Below are 24538 nucleotides of genomic sequence, written 5' to 3' on the forward strand. Positions count from 1 at the left end.
TTGTTTTCTATGATAGTAAGTGCTAATCTGATACTATTATACATATATAATAATTAAAATCAAGCAATTAGTCAAATAGGGGCTATTTATACCTAAGTAAATACTTTAACTATCTGGTTTAAATTAAACACCGTTGTGAGGAAGGTAGATTCTAGCATTTTATTCATGAGAAAAGAGATTATATTATATTGGAAGATGGTGTGAGTCATGTTTCCCAGTTGGAAAAGGGGAACTAAGAAGGAAATGAGACTAAAATAATCCATGTTGAAATGGATTAGATATGGAGACCTCAGTAGGACCTCATTTTTATTGTAATGTAGACACCAATGAATATATATAGAAAAAATTATAGATATGTAAATACTTGGGTAATTATATAAACATGTATGCTCTTGCTCTGTCAACAGAGAGTCTAACAGAAATGACATATATAGTGACCAAATAATGGTTTTTAACACCAATCTCCAATACTAATAACAAGAAATAATTCTAAGACTGAGGGTGGTAAAATACAAGATGAACCTGGAACATCCTGTAGTACCAAAAAGTAACAATATGCTAAAAATAAATAATTAGTCCCATAGTTCTGGAAAAACATCAAAGGAACCAGGAATCTGGTGAAAGATTGCTAACTGACCAAAAGTAGAAGAATTTGAGTAACGAAATTTTTGAAAAGTGTAGTATTGGATCAGAACTAGGTTGTAAAATAAATGTCTGAGTCCATAGTGGCATGGATAAATAATTGAATAAATAAATAAAATGGGGGTAAGGGACAATCTCCAAATATTTTATGTAGTTCTTTCTCCCTCCAGGAGGCATTGCACAACTCGTCAGTCAGAAAGTGTGGGCTTGTGCCTAATATCTGCCTTCTGGATTACAATGTGGAAAGACAGGAAAAAAGAGTGAACTTAAATCAGAGTTGACTAAGGTCAACATGAGTGATGTGTTGTGTTGATAGTGTGCACCCATGATGTGATATAGTGAGATGGTACCATACTTTAGTCTTCCTCCCAAAAAGTCATAACTCAAGTCTACATCATGATGAAAACATCAGAAAAATCCCAACTTGAATAGTACTTTTCAAAACTGTCAGGATTGGGGGTATAGCTCATTGACAGCACATCTAAAGGGAATAGTATGAGCAGCTGTCACAGTCAAGAAGAGTCAATAAAACATGAAAACTAAATGTAATGAGTAACTTGGATGGAATACTAGAACAGGAAAAAAGACATTAGAAAAAACTAGTGAAGTCAAAATGATGTATGGACATTAGTGATAACTTTTGAGTCAAAACTGTTTTTGCTAAACCCAGTATATGCACCATACTAATGTGAGTTGTTAATAATAGGGGAAGCTGGGCCTCCCTGGTGGCGCAAGTGGTTAAGCACAGCATTATGAAGCTATCCACAACCTCTGCAGCATGAGTTTCATCCCTAGCCACAAGGTACAGCAGACCTCTTCTGACTCTCCCACTGCTCTCCTCAACAGTGTATTTTTAGTCAATCTGCCTGTTCTGTTTCCCACTCTGCCTCTGGTGAATTCTCTCACCCCACCCCCAGCACCTCTGGCCTGTACTCCAGTTCCTGTTTGCATAAATAAATAAATCTTAAAAAAAAATACATGATCCTGAGTGTACAGTACAATGGCAACCTCTATTCTATCTTCTCAATTGTACTGTATTTCAAAATCTTTTCTAAAAATAAAGCTATTAAAAAAATCCTCTATTGTACTTTAAAAAATATTCCTTTTTTAAAAAATGTATTATTTTTGATTTTTGACTTTTTAAAAATTTATTTATGCATAAAAGAGCTGGGGTATAAGCCAGAGATGCAGGGGCAGGGGTGGTGAGAGGATTCACTAGAGACAGAGTGGGGAGCAGAACAAGCATATCTACTGAAATACACTGCTCGGGGAGCAGCAGGCAAGACAAGAGAGGTCTGCTGCGCCATGTGGATAACTTCCTGGGCAGGACTGAACTTGTGCTGCAGTGGCTGCAGATAGCATCATAGCGCTGTGTCTTAACCCCTTGCACCACCAGGAGGCCTGTACGATTTTTTATTGAAATAAGTTTGGCTACAACACTGCATCCGATGTAGGGGTATGGGCTCACATCTCTTCACACGTAAGTTATCACACCACACCCACCACCAAGATACCCATAATCGTCCACCATAGTCCATTGTTTCTGATTTTATTTCCTACTATTTTTTTCTCTTAGCAGTTCAGTGAGCCATGTCTAGTCTACTGATAAGGTTACTAAAGACATTCTTAATTTTTGTTAGAGTTTTTGATTTCTAGCATTTTCTTATGATTGTTTTTTTCTTAGAGTCCCCATCTCTCTGCTTATGCTACTTATTCTTTTTTTTAAAGATTTATTTATTTATGCATACGAGAGCTGGAGTGTAGACACAGATTGGTAAGAGGTTTCACCAGAGAGAGACTGGGGAGCAGAACAGGCAGGTCCACTGAAATACACTGCTGAGGGGCGCGACAGGCAAGACAGGAGAGTTCTGCTGTACCATGTGGGTAGCTCCCTGGCCTGGGATCGAATTTGTGCTGCAGTGGCTGCTGATAGCTTCATAATGATGAGACTAAACTCTTGCACCTATTCATTCTTTTATGGTGTCTATGTTTCTGTTTTTCTGTGCACTTATGAAACCCTTAACACATTATTCATAGGTATTTTAAGTTCCTTGTCTGATAATTCTAAAATGTCTGTCATACCTGAGTCTGATTTTACTATTGGTTTGCCTCTTTGGTCTGTGTTTTTTGTTTCATTTTGTTTCTTTGCTATTTTTTTTAAGATTTATTTATTCATGCATACAAGAACCAGGGTACAAGCCAGAGATGCGGGTAGTGGGGGTTGAGATGATTCACCAGAGACAGAGTGGGGAGCAGAACCAGCAGACTGACTGAAATACACTGCTGAGGGGAGCAGTGGGTGAGACAGGAGCGGTCTGCCACACTCTATGGGTATCTCCCCAGCCAGCAGGGATTGAACCCACGCTGCATGCCATGTGTTTTTCTTGTTGAATGGTAGGTACAATGTACTGTGTAAAACAAACTGAGGTAAATATACCTTTAGAATGATGCTTTATAATTATCTGGGAAGGTATTAGACTATATACCTTCTATACATTGTAGTTGGGTGTATTAGGAGATAAAAGTTCCTCTGGTACCCTTGCTTTTTGTTTCCCCTGTTGCCTTATGTTTTCCTAGAGACTCCTAAAATAAGTTTATGAACATTGTGTTCTTCTTAAAAGTAATTTATTATTATAAAGGAATCTTCTGGTATGATGGTGAGGTATGGGAAAGGGAAATGCATCTATATCCTTATAACTCGATGTTGGCCCCTGGTTCTGGTATGACTCTCTTAAATGTCTCTTTTATTCACCTTCTTATATGAGCTATTTATAGGAGCCTAAAGAGGCTGGAACTGGATGTTTCCTTTACACATTCTGGTAAAACCTAAACTAGTTAGTCTTTGTTAAAAGTTTCCCCTGAGCTCAGGTCTTTACCAATGAGAAGAGAATGTCCTGGGTATATTTAAAAGTGGTGAAGTATGCAGGGATTATTCTCTTTGACAAGTGGGGTTCCTGTATCTAAAAACTCAAAAAAAAATATGAGGACAAATCTAAGGCTTGGCAGCAGGAGTTTTCATTTTCTCTCTATCTGGTACCCACTCAGTCTCCAGGAATTAGTCCCTTAGCCTTTTTTAGTTCCTACCAGCTGCAGCCTTGACTCTCAGGAAACTGATTCTCTATCGTCCCCCACTCTCCAGTTTTTGGGCCTGTCACCTAGGTCACTGATGGATCTCAAAAGTCATTGATTTTCTGTTTTTCTCTCTTTTTCTTATTCTGAAGGTGGGAATAATAACTTCCAAATCCTGTACATGTCAAACTGGAAGACTCCGAAACTAAACTGGAGTCATGCTGTTCCTCATTTGGTGCCCTGAACGCATTTGGAAATAGAGAATGGCTCTCGAAGGCAGTTTGACCATGGAACATTTCACTCATCTGCCTTTTGACATTTCATTTTGTTACTCCATATTTGAGTAGTGACTCAACATAAAAGTCAAAGAAACTAAGTAACTAAGTAAGCCATTCCTTTTGAAACACTTTAAATAGATTTCATATTTCATTATATAAGCATAACTAACTTTATCTCTGGGAAATAAATATTATGTGAGAGAGAAATAACAAAATTCAGGATAATCACAGTCAATCAATAGTCAATTAAGATACTTGTGTTTCCTGAGGGATGAACATCTTCTCCCAGTCTCAAAAGGGGCTGGTCAAATACTGATGAAATCAGATTTTTTTCTTGTAGGAGGAAAACTTGATGCCAACTCTACTAAATGTGTTATTTAAAATTGGCTCTAAGCCTTGACTAAAGGTCAAGGTTGCTCTGTACACAATACAAGGAGGTAATTTTTTTTTCTTATAATGCACGAATGATCTTATTGTCACTGTAATAAAAAGCTATAAAGTTATTTGTGCCAAGGGACACATACCATTCTTTAACACAGAAATAACTATCTTACACCATGGTTTTACATTGGGACGGGTGTAAAGTATCTGGGCAATGTATTAATTCATGGTCGTGTAGGGGTCAAGAAAGGGCAATCAAGCCTTCCTAATTTGATCTGAATTTCTAGAGGCCAGAGAAAGCACCAACTGAAAAGATGTCAGTGAGATATCTAATTATTTAGACTAAAAGTAGGCAATAGCAAATCTGCAAAAGTCAATAATTCTAATATTTATGTCCTCTTCTTTCTTCCTGTCTTCTTTCCTCTCCTCACCCCTCCCAGACAGCATATATCTGGAAACTGCCAATTAGCAGAACAGGGCTAACTAACATGGAACAGAATTGGTTAACCAACATATTTACCATTGTTAAGAAATATCTGCTCCAGAGAACACAAATTTGTATTTTAAAATGTGAGCCACTGCCCATGAGTTCTAGCACTAACTTGATGGAGAAAAAAAAAAATATTCAATTCATATCAACATCCACAAAGGAAAAAGAGGCAGAAAAGTGTTCTATTAGAGGTCTATATTTTGGAGCCAGACTTCCTGATTTTGACTGCCTAAACTGCTACCAAGCCAACTAACTTCTGAACTGAGTCCTTATAAATACATAACCTAGGCTAACAAAATCTTTATTTATAGAAAACATTGTCCCCACCTTATAAAGCTAACTTTAACCTTCCTCAATCACCAAAGCCCTCACAGCAATTCTTGTCTTTATTCTTTTCCATCATAAATTACTTTTGCCTGATCTAAAATGTGCTATAAATAGGAATAATACAGTATGCATTATTTTTATGTAGTGTCTCTTTCATTTAGTAAAAGGTTTTTGAAATCTATTCATGTTTTTTTGTATCAGGAGTTCATCATTTTTAACTACTGAGTGATATTCCATTGCATATGTATAATATTATTTTTATTACTGTTAATGATATACCACTGTTTTATATACTTGTTAAAATTTGACAATATAGGGTTTCTTTTCTCAAGTGTGCTAACTGTAGCACTTCCACTACCAAAGCACCCATAGTCCTCAAACATGGCTCATTGTGCTCTCCCCATGTCCCCATTCTTACTCATCCTCCATGGCCTCCTTCTTCCCCTCCCCTTCTGGATGCCTCAGATCTATGGCCAGTTTTCAAAGGTTGCTTTTAAATTTGTCTTTGTCTAATTGTTTGTTTGGTTTCTCGTGTTCCACATAATAATCAGTATTTATCTTTCTGTTTTTGGCTTATTTTATCTAGCATAATCCTTTCCAGCTCCATCTATGTTGCCACAAATGGCATGAGTTTGTCATTTTTGATTGCTGAATAGTATTCCATTGTGTGTGTTTGTGTATATGTATATATATGTGCATATATATATATATATACATATATACATACACACCACATCTTCTTCATCCATTTATGTGTTTTCAGGCATTTAGGTTGTCTGTATATCTTGGCTATTGCAAATAATACCTCCTAAATACATAACAGTGTAGGTTTCCTTTTGAATGAGATTTTTGTGTTCTTTCTGTAGCTAGTTAGGGGTGGAAATATCAGATCATATGTCAGATCTAACTTTAGTCTTTTGAGGAACCTCTACATGCTTTATGTAGGAACTGGACCAGTCTCCATTTCCACCAACAGTCTTACAGAGTGTTTCTTTCTTTCTTTCTTTTAAGATTTATTTATTTATTTATATAAGCACTGGGTACAGTCAGAAGCGCAGAAGCGTGAGAGAATTCACCAGAGCCAGAATGGGGAACAGAGTAGGCAGACTGATGAAATACACTGCTGAGGGGAGCAGCGGGTCCGACGGAAGAGGTCTACCTGCCATGTGGGACCCTCGCCGGTGGCTGGGGATCAAACCGGTGCTGCAGAGACTGCGGGCAGCTTTGCAGCCCAGCGCTCAACCGCTACGCCACCAGGGGAGGCCCTAGAGTGTTTCTTTTCTCATTACCTTCACCAGCACTTGTTGCTTCTTTCTTCTTCTTCTTTTTTTTTTAAATTTGGGCAATTCTCACTGGTGTGAGGTGGTGTCTCATTGTGGTTTTGACTTGCAATTTGCTTATGGTAAGTGATAATGAACATTTTTACATGTACCTGTGGGCCACATACGTATCTTCTTTGGAAAAATGAGTGTTTAGATCTGCCAATTTTTTGATTTGATTATTGTTTTAATTTTCGTTGAGTTGTATGAACTTTTTATAGATCTTCAATATTCGTCCCTTTTCAGATATATGGTGTGCAAATATTTTCTCCCTTTCCATAGAGAGGGTGTCAGGTGTCTCTTTATTTTGGTTACATTCTCTTTCACTATAGAAGCTTCTTATTTTGATGTAGTCTCATTTGTTTACAATTCTCTTTTGTTTTCCTTGTTTTTGGGGGTGAATCCACAAAGATATTTCTGAAGTTTATGTCATGGAGTGTTTGCTTATGTTTTCTTCTATCCATTTTACAGTTTCAGTTATTACATCCTAGCCTTTTCATTCATTTTGAGTTGATTTTCATGTATGGTGTGAGATTGTGGCCTAGTTTTAATTTTTTTGCATTTGACAGTCCAATTTTCCCAGCACCATTTATTGAAGAGGATTTTCTTGTTCCAATTATTATTTTTCACTCTTTTGTCATAGATTAGTTGTCCATAAATGTGTGATTTTATTTCTGGGCTCTCAATTCTATTCCATTGGTCTGTGTGTCGTTTTTGTTCCAGTACCATGCTATTTTAATTATTATGGCATGATGGTGTAGTATAATTTCAAGTCTGGAAGTGTTCTACCACCACTTTTCCCTTTTTTAGTGAAGGGACATTTGTCTATTGAGGGTTTTTGTGGTTCCATATGAATTTCAGTAACATTCATTCCATTTTTTGAAGAATGCCATTGAGATTTTTATTGGGATTGCATAGAAACTGAAAATTGCTTCAGCTAGAATAGCTATTTGACAATGTTGAGTCTTCTAATCCATAAGCAGAAACTACCTTTCTATTTTTTGTGTCTTCTTCTATTTCTTTTAACAATGATTTATAATTTTTCTTGTAAAGTTCCTTCATCTCCTTTTTAAGTTTTATTCCCAGATTGTGTGTGTGAGATTGTAAATGGGACGGCTTTGTTAATTTATTCTATTCTAGCTCATTCTTTTCATGTAGGAAACCAACTGATTTTTGTGTCTTGAATTTGCATCCTGCCACTTTGATAAACTGGTATATTGTTTAGTTTTTCTGTGAGGCTTTTAGGGTTTTCTTTGTATATTATCATATCATCAGTAAATAATGGTAGCTTTGCTTTTTCTTTCCCACCTTAGACTGCTTTTTCTTTTTTTTTAAAGATTTATTTATTTATACAAGAATCGGGGTCAGATGCACAGGAGGGTGATAGGATTCACCAGAGACATAGCGGGGAACAGAACAGGCAGACTGACGAAATACACTGTGGAGGGGAGCAGCAGGCTCGATAGGAAAGGTCTGCTGCGCCATGTGGGACCCTCGCTGGCTGGCCAGGATCGAACCAGCACTGCACAGGCTGCAGACAGCTTCAGAGCACTCTGCTCCACCTGCTTCCTCACCAGGGGAGGCCCCCACCTTAAATTGCTTTTACAGCTTTATTGTACCGAATTGCTACAGCTAGGATTTCTAATACTATGTTGAATAGTAGTGGTGAAAATGGACATCCTTGTCTTTCTTTTTAATAGAAAAGCTTTAGGGCCTCCCTGGTCTCACAGCAGGTGGAGTGTAGTGCTGTGAAGCTGTCTGCTTCCTTTGCAGCATGGGTTCAATTCCCAGCCCGCCAGGGAGATACCCACATGGCATGGCAGACCTCTCCTATCTTTCCCACTGCTCTCCTCAGCAGTGTATTTCAGTCTGTCTGCCTGTTCTGCTCCCTGCTCTGTCTCTGGTGAATCCTCTCACCCTCCTGCGCCTCTGACCTGTACCCTAGTTCTTGTATAAAAAAAAATAAATCTTTAAAAAAAAGTAGAAGAGCTTTCAGTTTTTCTTCATTGAAAATGATGCAAGCTGTGATTTTGTCATATGTAGCTATTATTATTTTGTTAATATATTTCCCATTTGTTCCCAGTTTTTCAAAGGTTTTCATCATAAATGGATGCTAAATCTTATCAAATGAATTCTTGGCACCTATTGATCTGATCCATATGGCTTTTTTGTTTGTTTGTTTTTGTTGTTATTTTATATATTTTTACATCATTTTGCATTTTTGTACAATGTATACATTTTCATCTTGGTTATCGTCCTTGTAAAATTCCCACCCCCCTCCTTGTTTTGATCATACTCCCTTCTCCCCACCTGTAGTGTGCCTCTGATTTATAATTGCCTGCAGATTTTGATTTTTACTTTATTACAATTAGTCTTTTTTCTGATCCCTTATTTAGGTTTTCTAAATTCCTGCTATGAGTGAGACCATCTGGTATGTATCTTTTTCTTTTTGGTTTATTTCACTGAGCATGATCCCTTCCAGCTCCATCCATGTTGCTGCAGATGGCATGAGTTTATCTTTTTAATTGCTAAGTAATATTCCCTTGTGTATATGTACCACATTTTCATTATCCAGTTATCTATTTTTTGAGCATTTGGGTTGTTTCCATAGCTTACCTATTGTAAATAGTGCTGCAATAAACATGGGGATGAAGGTGTCCTTTCAAATTAATGTTTTTGGGTCCTTTGGGTAAATACTTAGGAGTGGGGTTGCTGGATCATATGGAAGCTCTACTTTTAGTAGATTGAGGAGCCTCCACACAGCTTTCCATAGTGGCTAGACCAGTTTGCACTCCCACCAGCAGTGCAGAAAAGTAGCAGGATACAAAATCAACACACAAAAATCAGTAACCTGCCTATACACAAACAATAAATCTGAAGAAGAAAAAATAAAGAAAACCATCCCTTTTATCATTGAAACGAAAAAATAATCAAATACTTGGGAATAAACCTAACAAAAGTAAAGGATCTATACAAAGAAAACTATAAAACAATGTTAAAAGAAATAAAAGAAGACACAAAGAAATGAAAAGACATCCTCTCCTCATGGATTGAAAGAAATGATCCATATAGTTTTTATTTTCCCATTTGTTGATGTAAGGAATTACATTGATTTTCAGATATTGAACCATTAATGTGTCCCTAGTGTAAATCCCACTTGGTCATTATGCATAATCCTTTTAATATATTGTTGGATTCTTTTTGCTAAGACTTTATTGAGGATTTTTGTGTCTGTAATTGTTGAGATTGGTCTGTAATTTTTTTTTTTTTATTGCATGTGTGTTGTCTTTGTTTGGCTTTTATATTAGCACAATATTACTTCTTAAAATGTGTTTGGGAATATTCTTTCTTTCTCAATATTTGAAAGAGTTTGAGTAAAATGGGTATTATTTTATTTTTAAGAGTTCAGTAGAACTCATTTGTGAGTTCATCTGGTTCTAGAATTTTGTTTTTGGGGACAGTTTTGTTTTTGTTTCAACTTTCTTATTTGTGATTGGTTTGTTCATATTTTCTATTTTTTTCCCTATTCAGTCTTGGATGACAGTATAAATCTAAGAACCTGTTCTATTGAAATTGTTGGCAACTAAATGTTCATAGTAACCTCTTATTACCTAAATTTCTACAGTGTTGTTTGTAACTTTTCCTCTTTTACTGTTGATCCTATTTATTTGAGTTTTCTTTCTTTTGTCTTCGCAAGCCTAGCTGGTGGTTTGTGTCCTTTTTTTTTTTTAAGAACCATCTTTTGTTTTCATAGATTTTTGGACATCTTTTTGATTTGAATTTCATTTATTTCTGCTCTAAAATTTATTTTTTCTTCTATATAGATTTTTTTCCATTTTCCTTTCTTTGGAAATTTGACCAATTATTAATAAAGTGTCATAGACATACTTATATTTGTCTATTTTTTAAATATATTTTTATTTTTCCAGTAACTTCCTAAGAGTAAAATTGTTGTGTCTGAGTGTAGATACATGTTTATATTTATGACAAATTGCAAATAAAATGATCTTTTGAAAAATAAGCATTTACAAATTAAAGAATTTTCTGAGGATAGTGGTTCTTTTCACTGACTTGGTAGTAGACTCGTTCCCATGTTCACCACAGCACTACTTATAATAGTTAAATTATGCAAAAAATTTAAGTGTCCAAAAACAGATTAGTGCATTAAGAAGAGATGATATGTATACACAATTGAATACTTGTCTATTTTAAAAAAAGATGACATTTTGCAATTTGTAATAATATGGATGGAACTATAGGAGATTTTGCTAAGTGAAATAAGTCAGCTGGAGGACAAATACTGGATGATTTCATTCATATGTGGAAGATAGAGGAAAAAAAAGAACAGACAAAACTTAATCAAAATAAACCTTAGGAATCTGATTTTAGAGTTGATGCTCAAAAAGGAATGGTGGGGGGCAAATATGGCAGGGGGTCTAAAAGATATTTGGGGGCTGTAGGCATGTGGTTGGTAATGTATATCTGAAGAAATGTGATTCTGTAACTCTGACTCGTATACAGGTTGTAAACCAATGTTAACTCAACAAAAAGTAATACAAAAAGAGTCTTGTGTAGCACATGTACTTCACATTTCTATTTGAAGGTTAGCAACAATAACTGAGGTCATGTTTTTCTTCATTTTCTCCAAACTGCCTTGAACTTAATAGCTGCTCAAAAACACTTATATAATAAATAAAATAAAATAAAATAGAGTGGTTTTTATTGCTATCTTTTTGGTATGAGAGCACACACTTAAATTTTGAATACTAAGTTATTTTACAATTTAGCATGTTTTAAGTTTAAACATATTAAAACAACAAGTAAAAAAATCCATACCTCATTGTTTTAATTCTTGTGACTCAAAAGACCATTACAAAGGATCAACCAATTAAAAGTCCATGAGTTAAATTTTTAATGCAACTCTACAGGTGCAACTATATGTCTACATCAACCATACGTCCTGACTATTTTAATGATCATCTCCATTTGAAATTTCAGATTAGGCACCATACTTATAGATTTATAGTGGTAGAAAGTCACCTTTTTCCTGACAAGATAGGGATCAAGGTAGGAAAAAAATCACTGTAAAACTATAGGCCCTATGATTTTTTCTACTCACTTATCTAATTTTCTTCCCTTCATATTGCCTTTTATCCAATTTTTTTATTCTCTGTGGCTCTTTTAAGCCCATCTTTTACCTCAAATCACCTTAGGAATCCAGAAAATATTTCATAGCATTGATTTGTATTTATTTCCATTATGTTTCTCAATAAAACCAGCTCTAGAACTATAATGCCATACTTACAGACTATCATTTACTTTTCTTTTTATTTTATCTTTTATTATTTTTTACATCATTGTTCATTTTTAAACATTTCCCCCACCCCCTCAGGTGTAGTCCACATAGTTTCCTTCACCAATGCACTGGTGCACCATCACCTCAGTCCCCTGTGCTCCTCCCTTCTTCCCTCCCTCTGATCCCTCTCCCTCCTCCTCCCCTGCAGGATGTCTCTGATGTATAATTGTCCATTTTTGCTTTGTTGTGTTTTGTACTATTATTATTTTTTTACACTGATGTCTTATTTGGTTCCCCTATATTCCTGCTATAAGTGATAGAGCTATTTGGAGCCATTTTTGGAGGAGGATGGCCAAGCAAATTAAAATGATTTGGACAGAAGGAGCTCATATAGTCGTGAACAAAACATTCCTCTTGGTATTCCTTTATTTAGCATTAAATAAGTGTTTATTAAATAAATGATTAAATTAATGAATTGTGTGAAATAGGAAATGCCCAGTGTTATGGCAGCTGTAGGCTTATATTCGGAGCCATTTACTAATTGAAAAGCCTTAAGTTAGCCATGTTTTTCTCACCTAGAAAATGAGGATAATAACTCCCTCTGGGGATGGTTATAAAGAGATGATTTATACTGCAATAAATTGTAAATGGCCAGACGCCATACAAAAATTAGTTCTCAGTCTGCTAAATAATGATCTGTGGAGCAGCAACCAGGAAACTTTATTGAATACCAAAGTTAAGAATTGTTTTATAGTGAATTAAGAATTCTGTCTAGGGTAAATTACTGTCTTTTGGAAGGAAAGAATGCTTATTTAAAGCTTGTGTGACCTAAGGAAGAAATACGCTCAAAAACTCTAATCTCACAATACTGAGCTTTGTCTGGCTATGTCTGGCTAGGTCTATATGTCAGATATACTTGGTAAATGTTAAATCAAAATCCAAGCAAAATTTCTGGGCTAGAATTCAAAGGGATTTTGATAATCCAAGGTTCTTATTCTTGAACAAAAACTATTTTCTTAATAATATTGTCATCCATAAAAAAGCAAATGTCTATTTTCTGAGAAAATTGGTGTTTTGGAGAAATCTTCCATTGATTGCTAAAGGCCCATGTCACTAATGATCTGAATGATCATCTGCTGACAGATTTTTCTAAACTATTTCTCCCTCAATGTGCTTTCATTATTGTAGTGTCCTTATAGTATGGTTAGTTTTGCCTAGAATAATTTTAAAGTGAAGTGTATCACTATAATAGCGCTAAGAAAAACTGTTAGTTTTGTCATTGCCAGAACATCACAGGAGTTCTATGCTTTTGTTAGTTACCCCCTTGAATCTTAAGCTGCATGAATATGAAATCTCAAGCATATTTTACATATAGAAGCAGTTGTACACAGGAGTCTTAGTGATAAGAAACTTGCTTAATATCTGTACCATATAGGACTGCGGTACTTGAGAACATAATTGTCTTGAGAACAAAATTCTGTGACTAGACCATGAAATCATAAGCAGTTAACACAAACACTAAAATATTTAAATGTATATTATTTATACTCTCTCAAAATGACTTCCTTGGTTTCCAAGGCACTCCACGTTTCTGGTTTTCTGAACTATCTGGACTTTGGTGGATTCAATTCAATTTATAAAAACCAGAATGTTTTGTAGAGACTGAGAAAAAGGACATCCCCCATAGGATTCTTTTGCCTATTTCTTCTATTGTGCCATTATTTATCCTGCTCTATTTTTTCTCTTGGCAGCACAGATCAGTACTCTTAACCTATGGTTATTTAATCACCTTTCTTTGACATTGCTAATGCTTAAAGATATTACACAAGTCCCTTTTACCTTAAACATTCTGGAAAATACAGTATTTGGACAGTGCCTTCTTCTTAAAGCATTCTGTCTATAATTTCACAAGTCTAGCTTCTGCCCCACCACTCTGATTCTGCCCAGGAATTTATAAGATGAAAGGAACGAAAACAATCTCTTCTGATTTCTTTTTCACCTAATAAGAAACCTACAGCCTGAGTGAGCCTGTTTCTTCCACATGTGGTAGGTCAGCATGCATAATCAATACCTGGGCCTCTCATGCCTGCTAAAAGTTCCTTGTGGACAGGCTGTCAACTTCCTCAGGGCTTTATAGCGATGTTCTTAATCCCTTACTTGGTTTCCATTGAATTCCATTTTCTGGGGCTCTTACCTCTTAAGTCCTTAATTTTTCTTTCCTTTAATGTATCCTCTCCTTGTGCTAGCCTCTCTATTACCTTCCTCTCAAGGCTAATTGTCTTGTTCCCTTCCCAGCCTCACCATCTCTCTTAGCTGTTTTTGGGTGAATCCTGGTGCTCCTCCTGGGGCTTTTACATTGTCTCTTCCATTATATTTCAAATTCCAACATCTCAGTCTCCTCTTCTTCTCAAACCCTCTCTCTGAGACATATTTCCTATTTTTATCATAGTTACCATAACTATCCAAGTCACTAAAGCATCAACTCTTTGGGACAGCTTGGGCAGGGCTGTTTCTTCTCCATAACCAGTAACCAAGATTTAATAACATGTCCTTTAATCTATGACTTAAAGTACCCTTTTCTTTTCTACCCCCAGTTTAACTTATTTCCTGTTTGCCTTCTCACCTTAGGTCTGTTCCACTTCCCTAACCACACTTACAGAGATGCTCTAGCCACTTCCAGGTTAGTCTTCCGTACCAGATCATGGTAACAGCAATTAACTTTCTTCGCTTTTTTTTTTTGTTTGTTTGTTTGTTTAAAATTAAATTTCAGGGCCTCCCTGGTGGTGCAAGGGGTTAAGTCTCAGCATTATGAAGCAATCCACAGCCACTGAAACACAAGTTTGACCCCCAGCCAGGGGATTTGCTGACCCACATAGCACAGCAGACCTCTTCTGTCTCACCTGCTGCTCCCCTCAGCAGTGTATTTCAGTAAATCCACCTGCTCTGCTCCCCACTGTCTCTGGTGAAACCTCTCACCCTCCTGCACCTTTGGCCCACACCCCAGCTCTTGTAAGCATAAATAAATAAATCTTTAAAAAAAAATGTCACTTTATTGAAGACAAGCGTATCTATCTAATCACAAATATTCAAATTTGGGAAATTAAAAATCTGTTGATGATCTCCTATCTTCTACTTATTTATTTTTCCAAGTGATGTTTATTGAGGTAAAATAGGTTTACAACTTCACATTTGCTTGGTGGGGGAGGCTACAGTTTCAAGCTTCTACAAATGGATACTTTCATACCCTGCCTACCACCAGTGCACCAATAATCCTTCATTGAGTTCTGCTGGGCTCCTTCTCTCCCCGGATCCCACCCCACTACCCACCCCCTTGTCTCAAGTTTGCAGTCAAATTGTTCCAGGGCAACCCCACAGAAATGAAATGACCTGGGTATGAGTATCACGGGTGCTTAAGAATTCCAGGCAAACTGCAAAAGCAGACACGCAGAGAGAAGTGGAGAGGAAATTAAAAAAGGTTTATTTACAAAGGCAGCTAGTGGAGGAAAAGGAGGGAGAGAGAGAACAAAATTAATTGGTTAACACATAGTCAAATACCATGCCCTGCCAACAAGTGATCCCAGGTTGACAGTCCCAGGAGCTGCAGAAACAAGAAGAAATCCAGAAAAAGCCCCCATGCTTGCATGCATGCAGTTATATGCCAATCATGGCCACTTGACCTGGCCCCTCGATCCCCTGCTCAGGAAATCCAGGTTAGGGATTCTGAGACTTGTGATTCAAGGCATCTTGTATGTTAGTGGGGTGGGGAATGTGGTACCTCCACTCACAAGGTGTTAAGTGCTTGTTTTGGGTTTGGTTTTTGACTGACCTTTTGCTAGTTCTTTTGAGCAGTTCTTTCTTATAAGTATGAAAGAAAACTGACAAGTTTTGGGAAAAGGAGGAAGCAGAGTTCATAGCCCTCAAAGAACTCAAGGTTCCCTAAGGTTAGTCCTGCCATTGACACAGATCAACAGAAATGGATATCACAAGCCTGGAGCCTTCTGCCCCAACCACAACTGTGACCTGCAGATATCTGAGCAAACAGAAATTTCCTTATGACACATCTTTTATCTCCTAAAGTCATTCCTCTCTCTCCTGAAAACTACTCCTACAAGATATAATGAACCCAGGGTATGCATGTTACCCTGTCTGGAAATTAGCCTAATCCTCTGAAAACAATGCCCATAGAAACAAACTTTATTTTTCTGCCTGTTCTGGTGTCAAATGTAACTTTTCCTCTTTTCTGAGAAATCCCACTTATCTCAACACTTATAAGTCAAACCCTAACTTGGGTGAGGGGGACAGAGGTCACGGGTCCAAGAATGAGTTACCTTGGCCCCTTCCCCACCAATCTCTTCTTCCATGTTTATCATCAATTTTTTACTTCCAACAATACATTTTTTTCTTAATGATTTAATCACAGTGGTGATTATTAATGATTAATTTTCATGAAGTACACATACCTCAATTCAATTAATCCTCACAAAATTTTTTTCAAATAGATCCTATTATTCTGATTCCTCTCTTAAAGGTGAAAATTATGGTTCATAGAGGTGAGCAACTTAGCCAAGTGTGCATAATCATAAATGCAAAATTTGGATTAAGAACAGGTCACTGTGACAGAGTGTTCTGAGCCCTAATCTTTTGTCTGGGACCTGTCAACATAATTCAAGTTATTTCCATGTGTTGACCCCACCCTCACCCCACACACACACACACACACACACACACACACACACACATAAAACACCCTTCTAAATAGTGCTCATGTACTGCCCAGTTGCTGTTAGATCTCAACTTTGTATCTTTCCTGAGGTGTCTACTCTTATACCCCAAAAGTGTGGAATATAAGCCCGGGTGGTTTTTGGTATTTTGTAATTTGTATTAGTGATTCTGAAGGGTCTTCGTTTGACTTTACCCAATTTGACCCCAACAAATTTTGAAAAGCCAATATTAGGTTTCAAGAGTGGAACATTTATGGTGGACCACAACATAGGAGAGGAGCAGCAACTGCCCTGAGCCAGATTCTCAGCCTGAGAGTGGTGTAGATTCTGGTTTTATGGTATTGTTTACCCGTGGGGAGCAGTGTCATAGCATGTCCTAGGGTGGGCTATACTCGGGCATGCACAGATGAGCTGCAAGAATCTAATGTCTCACGTCTCATTAGCATCTAAATTCTCCACCCAGAGGTATCTTTTAGCATGCTAATAAAACCTAGGTCACTTCTAGGTCAGCCTTCTGCCATGTGCATTTCTGCAGCCTTCAGGGTTTGGCTTGTTCTGGAGCTATAACCCAAAGGTGAAAAGGCTCGGCAAGGTGGAGGGTCAATTTCTCACTGGCAACTGACTGGGAACTAAATAACAGAAAAGTTTAGGCTATCAAGGTCTAATTCCAAGGGGTCCTGGAACACTTGTACTTACAATAACTCTTCTAAAGACCTTTCAACTCTCAACTCTCTATAGCCAGTTCTTATTTTGCCCTGACCCATAGTTAAGATGACTCAATTAAGACCTTTTCTAGTCCCTCTGGTCTTTTTCCAATTAAAATCAATACTATACCTTCTTTTTCAGTGAAAACAATTGAATTCGACTTCTTGGTAGGCTCCACAGCCCTCTACTCCCTTGTGCACAATTACAACAATGCAATCTTTTCACCACTTGAATATAACCTTCTCAAGGCAAAAGACTGAGCATTAGGTCAATGGTTTTGAAGCCAAGTAACATTCAAAATACAGTTGACAAGTCTATGCTGAAGTCCCACTGGATTCAGAGCCATCAAAAAAGATTATTTTTTAATTTCCAATGTGTATGTATAATAAACATTAATTATTCATGATGATCCTAGCTTTTTGTTATTTATTTCTTCAATGAGCTTGTAAATTACATAGGATATGTAAATCACTTAAGTCAATGTCTAACACATAATAGATATTCAGTACATGCTAATTAATTCCCCTGGTCTTTATGGTCTTTATTTTATTCAGCACAACTTTATAGCCTGCATTTGTTTAAAAAAATATTTTAATGGACTATATTTCTTCATGTTTTATATACTTTTGGCTTCTTTAGTTTCTCTGACTACTCCTGACCTTCAATTATCCCTTTCAGACTCTCATTTTCATGTTAAGCTCATTCATTAATCTGCATATTTCTCAAACTTCTATACAATTCTATATTCTGCCACCTACTCTTTTTCTATTTTTAGTCTGGATACTTGTTTCTTTATTTTTTCTATATTTTCCCCAGAAAGTAGTTGAAGTAGATCTTGAAATCTCAGTCACTGATTTTATGTATTTTTGCAACACTTTCATTCATTTAAGTTCCCTTTGTTGAACATTATTGGAAGATTTTGGAATTTCTTAAAAAATGGTTTTTGTGTGTGATGCAAGTGAAATAAACCGTTTTCTCAGTTTCTCTGCCTGTTTTCCACTGTGACCTTCCAGCACAGGTGACCTCGTAGATAACATGTAGCCTTGAGATTTAGACCCCATTTGAGGAGAGCGGAAAATAATATGTAACCTTGATGCATAGTTCGCATACGTGTAAACATAGTTCTGTAAACTAGGCTTAAAAATGGACATGTGCCTGTGGCTTTGTCTGTAAATCATATAAAAGCTAATAGAACTCCGCGGGGGAGGGGGTTACTGACTGAATGGCTGCTGCCAGTGCCCAGGGGGACAGTGGCTGATGACCACTGCCACTGCTGTTGCCACTGCTGCTCTTGCTGCTGCAGACTGGGGACTGAGACTGACCAAGGGGGACAGAAGGGGTTTCCTGGGGTGGGGGTCTCTCAGCTACCAGGGAACTGCCACTGCCCCCGCTCCCATGCACCTTCCCTGTGGTCCAGAGCTGCACATGATCCAAATGCTTCTGCTGCCTCAGTAAAGACTTACTGCTTATCCTGCCTGAGGCTTCCTAACCATTTTCTGGCATCATTAACCCCCTCAGGCTTCAAGCTGGGTGCCTAAAACTGTCTTATTTGAACAATCTGCTCAGGTTGAAAAGGTAGATGGGAATTTCAAAGCTAAAGGAGATCTTGATCTGAGATATTATAAATTCACATTGTTTCATTTGATATGAAGCAGCTGAGACACATAAAGTGAACTACCAGGGGATAATTAGTGGCAGACTCACTTTTGGGGGATGGGGGGGGGAGGTAATGCATAATAAATTGTGACATTGAAACTATACAGTTATTTAGACATCTGTACCCCCAGCCCTCATATTTAGTCTCTTAAAAAGACAGAAAGATGCCAATGAGAGGGTTTGGACTTGCTATGCTTACTCCTTAAGTTCCTATGAGCAGTGCCCAACATCCCTGTGAAATGCTAGATGGACCCAGCAGTGGCCTAAAGCAAATTTCGGGTCTCTAATGAAGGGAATGTCCAGGATCTCTGGATATTCTCTGTCACAGACACTTGTCCAGAGTTGGTACTTCCTCAGATTTGGGAAACTTCAAACATTAGGGAGACCTGTGAGAAAAGTTGTTTTTTTTTTTTTTTCCCCTTCAAAGAGAAATCATTCCTTAAAATCCAGTGAGCTGTTTGTGAAGAGACTTTCTCCTAGTCACATCTCAGGCTGTTTTATTTTGTTTTGTTTCCAGTGGAACAAGAGAGACTAAAACCAGTCTGAGTCACAAGAAATCAGATGGCTGTGAAGAGTGACCAGGAATAGCTCAGATACTCCTCACTCCACACCCAATGTATGTGTTTCACAGAAAAAAACAACAAAAATAACAAATCTGTGATATACAAGATTTTCAATAATAACAATCATTCATCTGAGGAGGGTGGGATATCAGAGGGGAGATGGGAGGGTAGTGGCACAAGGAGAAAAACAGTATCCAACTAGTCCAGGCAAGGGGCTGGCAAATTCTATACAGGAGGGATTAGAAAACACTGTCGTTTTTTCAGGCTTACAATGTTATTAGAAACCCACATACTCATGTTAGAACAACCTGCCTTAGATGAACTAGAGACAAAAATTCCATTTCTTCAGAGAGAAATGAGTATGTAGAGGATGCTTGAAGGGCAGTAATGTCTCCTGGCTGGGGAGAGGTAAATAGAAGATAATAATGCCACAGCCTTCTTTCAATTCCACCTGTCCTGTCCACAGGGAAACCACCCAGTAGCCTTCTTATCAGAAGATAATGTGGTGGAAGGAAATCTGAGGACACTGAGAGGCTCGGACAGACTGCGGCAGGATGGTTATGGAAGAGTCTGTGCTTAAGAAGACTATCAAGGAGAGGGGTGCACCTGGCTCTTTGCTAGTCAATAAGGTGATAACAAATAAAGGAGAGAGGATAGAATAGAAGCAGTCACTGATTGATAATGTTTGAGGACTCTATTGCTGTGAGGAAAGTCAAAGACAAACCAAATCTAAATTAGTAAGTCCAATTTTTGTCCATGTTTGACAACATCTGGTGTATTATAATTCTTTTATTGAACTAGTTATATTTGAAGCAGTAAAGCGAGTAGAGGAGACCCCTACTGAAAATGAAACCAGCTAGCCAACATGTTGGATGGGAACAAGACTTACACATCTTGGGATGAAGAGAAGAGTCCTCAGTGGATGGCTGGCAGGGATGTGAGAAATTAATTTGTTAATGCCAGGGAGTGAGTGAGGCTCCCTCCTTGATATCCCAACTGCCAGATTAGCTATATCTTAAGTCCAAATTGTGTTGACAGCTTTGTTAAGTACAGATGGGGGAGCACACAGCACTGGAAAATGATGTAAGGAAAAATTTCAACTGTGATCAAGTATCTCCACGTAGGGATTGAACACTAATAAGGTTGCTTTTACTGAATACATTACAGAAGAAATACTAATGAGACAGTGGAGAACATCCTAGAATACTCTGCCATTGCAAGTGCAGCACTGGAAAAATTTGAGCATTAATATAGTGCTCACTCTGTTACTTCTTGTCTATTCTCCACTCTACTGTGCCGAGAGACTACTTGTCCTTCTTCAGTGTGGCTCCTCTCTATCCCAGGACTGAAATATCTAGCTTTAATTTGGTACAAACACCCAAGATGGAGTTTTTTATTCCCATGGCAAGTGTAGGGTAAATGAATATTGGTTCGGCTTTTACGCCCCTGGCCTCTGTAGCTATCACCTGAGGCCTAGATTGTGCTAATGCAGGAGGTGCTTGGGAGCATGGGCATGGGACACATATGCCTGATGGTGGACATCTGGAGCATGTATATATAAGTGGGCATATATAAGTGGGCACACCTGAGCCTGGAGGCTGAGGCTATAAGGGCGGCCTCACACAGAGGACAGCTTTGGTGGGGAATGGCTATGAGAAGAAGTGCCGTGGCTGGAAAAGGAAGAGACTATAAAAGAATGCCAGAGAAAGCCCAGAGGAAAGAGGGCATAGAGATTTACAGGTAGGGCCAAGTAGCTGTTTCCCTGCTGGCCTGTTTCTCCTGTGTACTATTGAAAAACCTGTGAGGATGATGCCAAGGGCTCCAAGTTTCTATTCTAAGCTGCCTGAACTGACAGTGAACCTACCTGGCCTGGGATGGTTGCAAAACAGCAAGATCCTGGAGAAAATTGTTATAGTCAGTCATTTCTGCAGCCACTTCTTCACCACATACTATCAACTACACAGGAGAAAGAAGAGCCCCAAATATCTCACCATGACAGACTTAACGTCACTGCCACCATCCTGGCTCTAGTTTCAATCTGACCCCCTCACCCACTCACCTTTTCCACACCTGCTTTTCCCTCTGGCCAGGGAATTCCCAGATCACACTACCTTTTTATGAGCATGTCTTGGGCTTGGTCAGTGGACTTCCATCCTCTTCCATCTATACTTCTTTTCTGCTTAATGATATGGAACATCCATATACTTATAGCTCTCAATTATATCTGCAGCTCTGAACATCCATCTGAATTCCCAAAAATAAACATCTAAATGCTTAGTCAAAATCACCATTTGACTAGTTATGGGCTAATGAATATATTTACATAATTAACATATCCAAAGTGAAATTTACCCACAAACCAAATCCCTACAAAGTAAACACAAGAATGTTGGAGACATACTTGAATCTTCTTTTCTCTAACATACCGCATCCATACATCAAGAAATAATGTGATTTTAAACTAATTAAACTAATCAATCAGTTTAGTAAAGTGGCAGGATATAAAATCAACACGCAAAAATCAGTAGCCTTCCTATACACAAACAATAAATCTGAAGAAGAAGAAATAAAAAAAAATCACTTTTATTATTGAAACAAAAAAAAATAAAATACTTGGGAATAAACCTAACAAAAGAAGTAAAGGATGCATACAAAGAAAACTATAAAACACTGCTAAAATAAATAGAAGAAGACACAAAGAAATTGAAAGACATCCCCTGCTCATGGATTGGAAGAATTAACATTACCAAAATGGCAATCCTACCAAAAACAATTTACAGATTCAATGCTATTCCAATTAAAATTTCAATGACATTCTTCAAAGAAATAGAACAATTATTGATGAAATTCATATGGAATCACCAAAAACCCCAAATAGCCAAAGATCTCCTGAAAAAAAGAGAAGGGAATGGAGGCATCACACTCCCAGACTTCAAAGTATACTACAAAGCCATAATTAATAAAACTGCATGGTATTAGAACAAGAACAGACACATGGACCAATGGAACCAATTAGAAAATCCAGAAATAAACTCACAGATTTATGGTCAACTAATCTTTGACAAAGGAGCAAAGGAGCAGTGGAGAAAAGAAAGTTTGTTTAATAAGTGGTGCTGGGAAAACTGGGTCACTACATGCAAAAGAATGAAGCTTGATTACTACCTCACACCATGCACAAAAACCAACTCAAAATGGATTAAAAACTAGACATAAGACCTGAAACCATAAAATATATAGAAGGAAATATAGGTGAAACACTACATGACATGCACCTCAAAGACATCTTTACAGATATATCACCCAAAGCAGTGATAGCGAAGGCAAAGATAAATAGGTGGGACTACATCAAATTAAAGAGCTTCTGCACAGCAAAAGAGACAATAACCAGGCCACCCCTGGTGGCGCAGGGGATTGAGTGCCGTGCTGTGAAGCTGTCTGCAGTCTCTGTAGCGTCAGTTCAATCCCAGCCAGCCGGCGAGGGTCCCACATGGTGCGGCAGACGTCTCCTGTCTCGCCCGCTGCTCCCTCAACAGTGTATTTCTTCAGTCTTCTTGTTCTGCTCCCCACTCTGTCTCTGGTGAATCCTCTCACCCTCCCGCGCATCTGGCCTGTGCCCCAGTTATTGTATAAATAAATAAATCTTTTAAAAAAAAAAAGAGAGACAATAACCAAAACAAAGAGTAACCCCACCGACTGGGAGAAAATTTTTGCACACAACACTAATGATAAAGGACTGATCACAAAAATCTACAAAGAGCTGCTGAGACTCAACAAAAAACAAAGAAAATAATCCAGTCAAATAATGGGCAGAAGAGCTAAAAAGAAACTTCTCCAAAGAGGAAATGCAAATGGCCACCAGGCATATGAAAAAATGTTCAACATCGCTTGCAATCAGGGAAATGCAAATCAAAACTATAATGAAATACCAACTCACACCAGTGAGAATGGCACATATTAAAAAAAAACTAGCAACAACAAATGTTGGCGAGGATGTGGAGAAAAAGGAACTCTCCTGCACTGCTGGAGGGAGTGCAAACTGGTCCATCCACTATGGAGAACTGTGTGGAGATTCCTCAACCTACTAAAGATAGAGCGCTCATATGATCCAGCAATTCCACTCCTAGGTATTTACCCAAAGGACACAGAAACAGGAATTCCAAAGGACACCTGCACCCCTATGTTTATAGTGGCACTATTTACAATAGGTAAGCTATGGAAACAACCCAAATACCCAAAAATAGATGACTGGATCAAGATGTGGTACATATACACCATGGAATATTACTCAGCAATCAGAAAAGATAAACACATGCAGTTTGCAACAACATGAATGGAGCTAGAAGGGATCATGCTCAGCGAAATAAGTCAGAAAGAAAAAGAAAAATACCAGATGTTTTCACACAAAGCAGGAATTTAGAAAACCTAAATAAAGGACCAGGAAAAAGACTAATTAATACAAAGTAAAAATCAAAATCAACAAGCAACTATAAATCAGAGACACACTACAAGGTGGCGGGGGGAAAGGGGTAGGGAGAGGAAGGATTAGGGTCAAAATAAGGGGGGGGTGCAATTGTATGGGGAATATAACCAAAATGAAAATGCATATGTTGTGCAAAAATGAAAAATAATGTAAGAATTATATAAAATAAAATATTTTAAAAAAGAAGTAAAGTAATTTTAATTTTCAAATATTCCTAAAACTTAACTTCCACTCTGAAAATGGCTGGGACCATATCTGTCTACAAATAATGAGAAAAAATGGACAAAATATGTAAAATAGTTATTTCAAGACACTGGAAAACAGGCAGCAAAGGAATAGGATCCCCAAGAGAAGAGGAAAAAGTGTGGGGGGCCCTGGGTGATCTGTGACACATAATAAAATGAATTAAGCTAGGATTTTTCCATAAATGTCATATTAAATCAAATCAAAATACAAAAACAAAATAAGAAAAAATAATAATTTCCCACTCTTTTTAGGTGTGGAACAAAGAGAGTCAATGAGATGTTGAATAGTCACAATTTGATCTACTAACATTACATGTTCTCTCATGAGAGCCTAAATATTTAATGACTCTGTGCTATTGATTTTAG

Source organism: Talpa occidentalis, unplaced genomic scaffold (genome assembly GCF_014898055.3).
Source record: "Talpa occidentalis isolate TD23 unplaced genomic scaffold, MPIMG_talOcc4v2.1, whole genome shotgun sequence".
NCBI classification, from domain to species: Eukaryota; Metazoa; Chordata; class Mammalia; order Eulipotyphla; family Talpidae; genus Talpa; species Talpa occidentalis.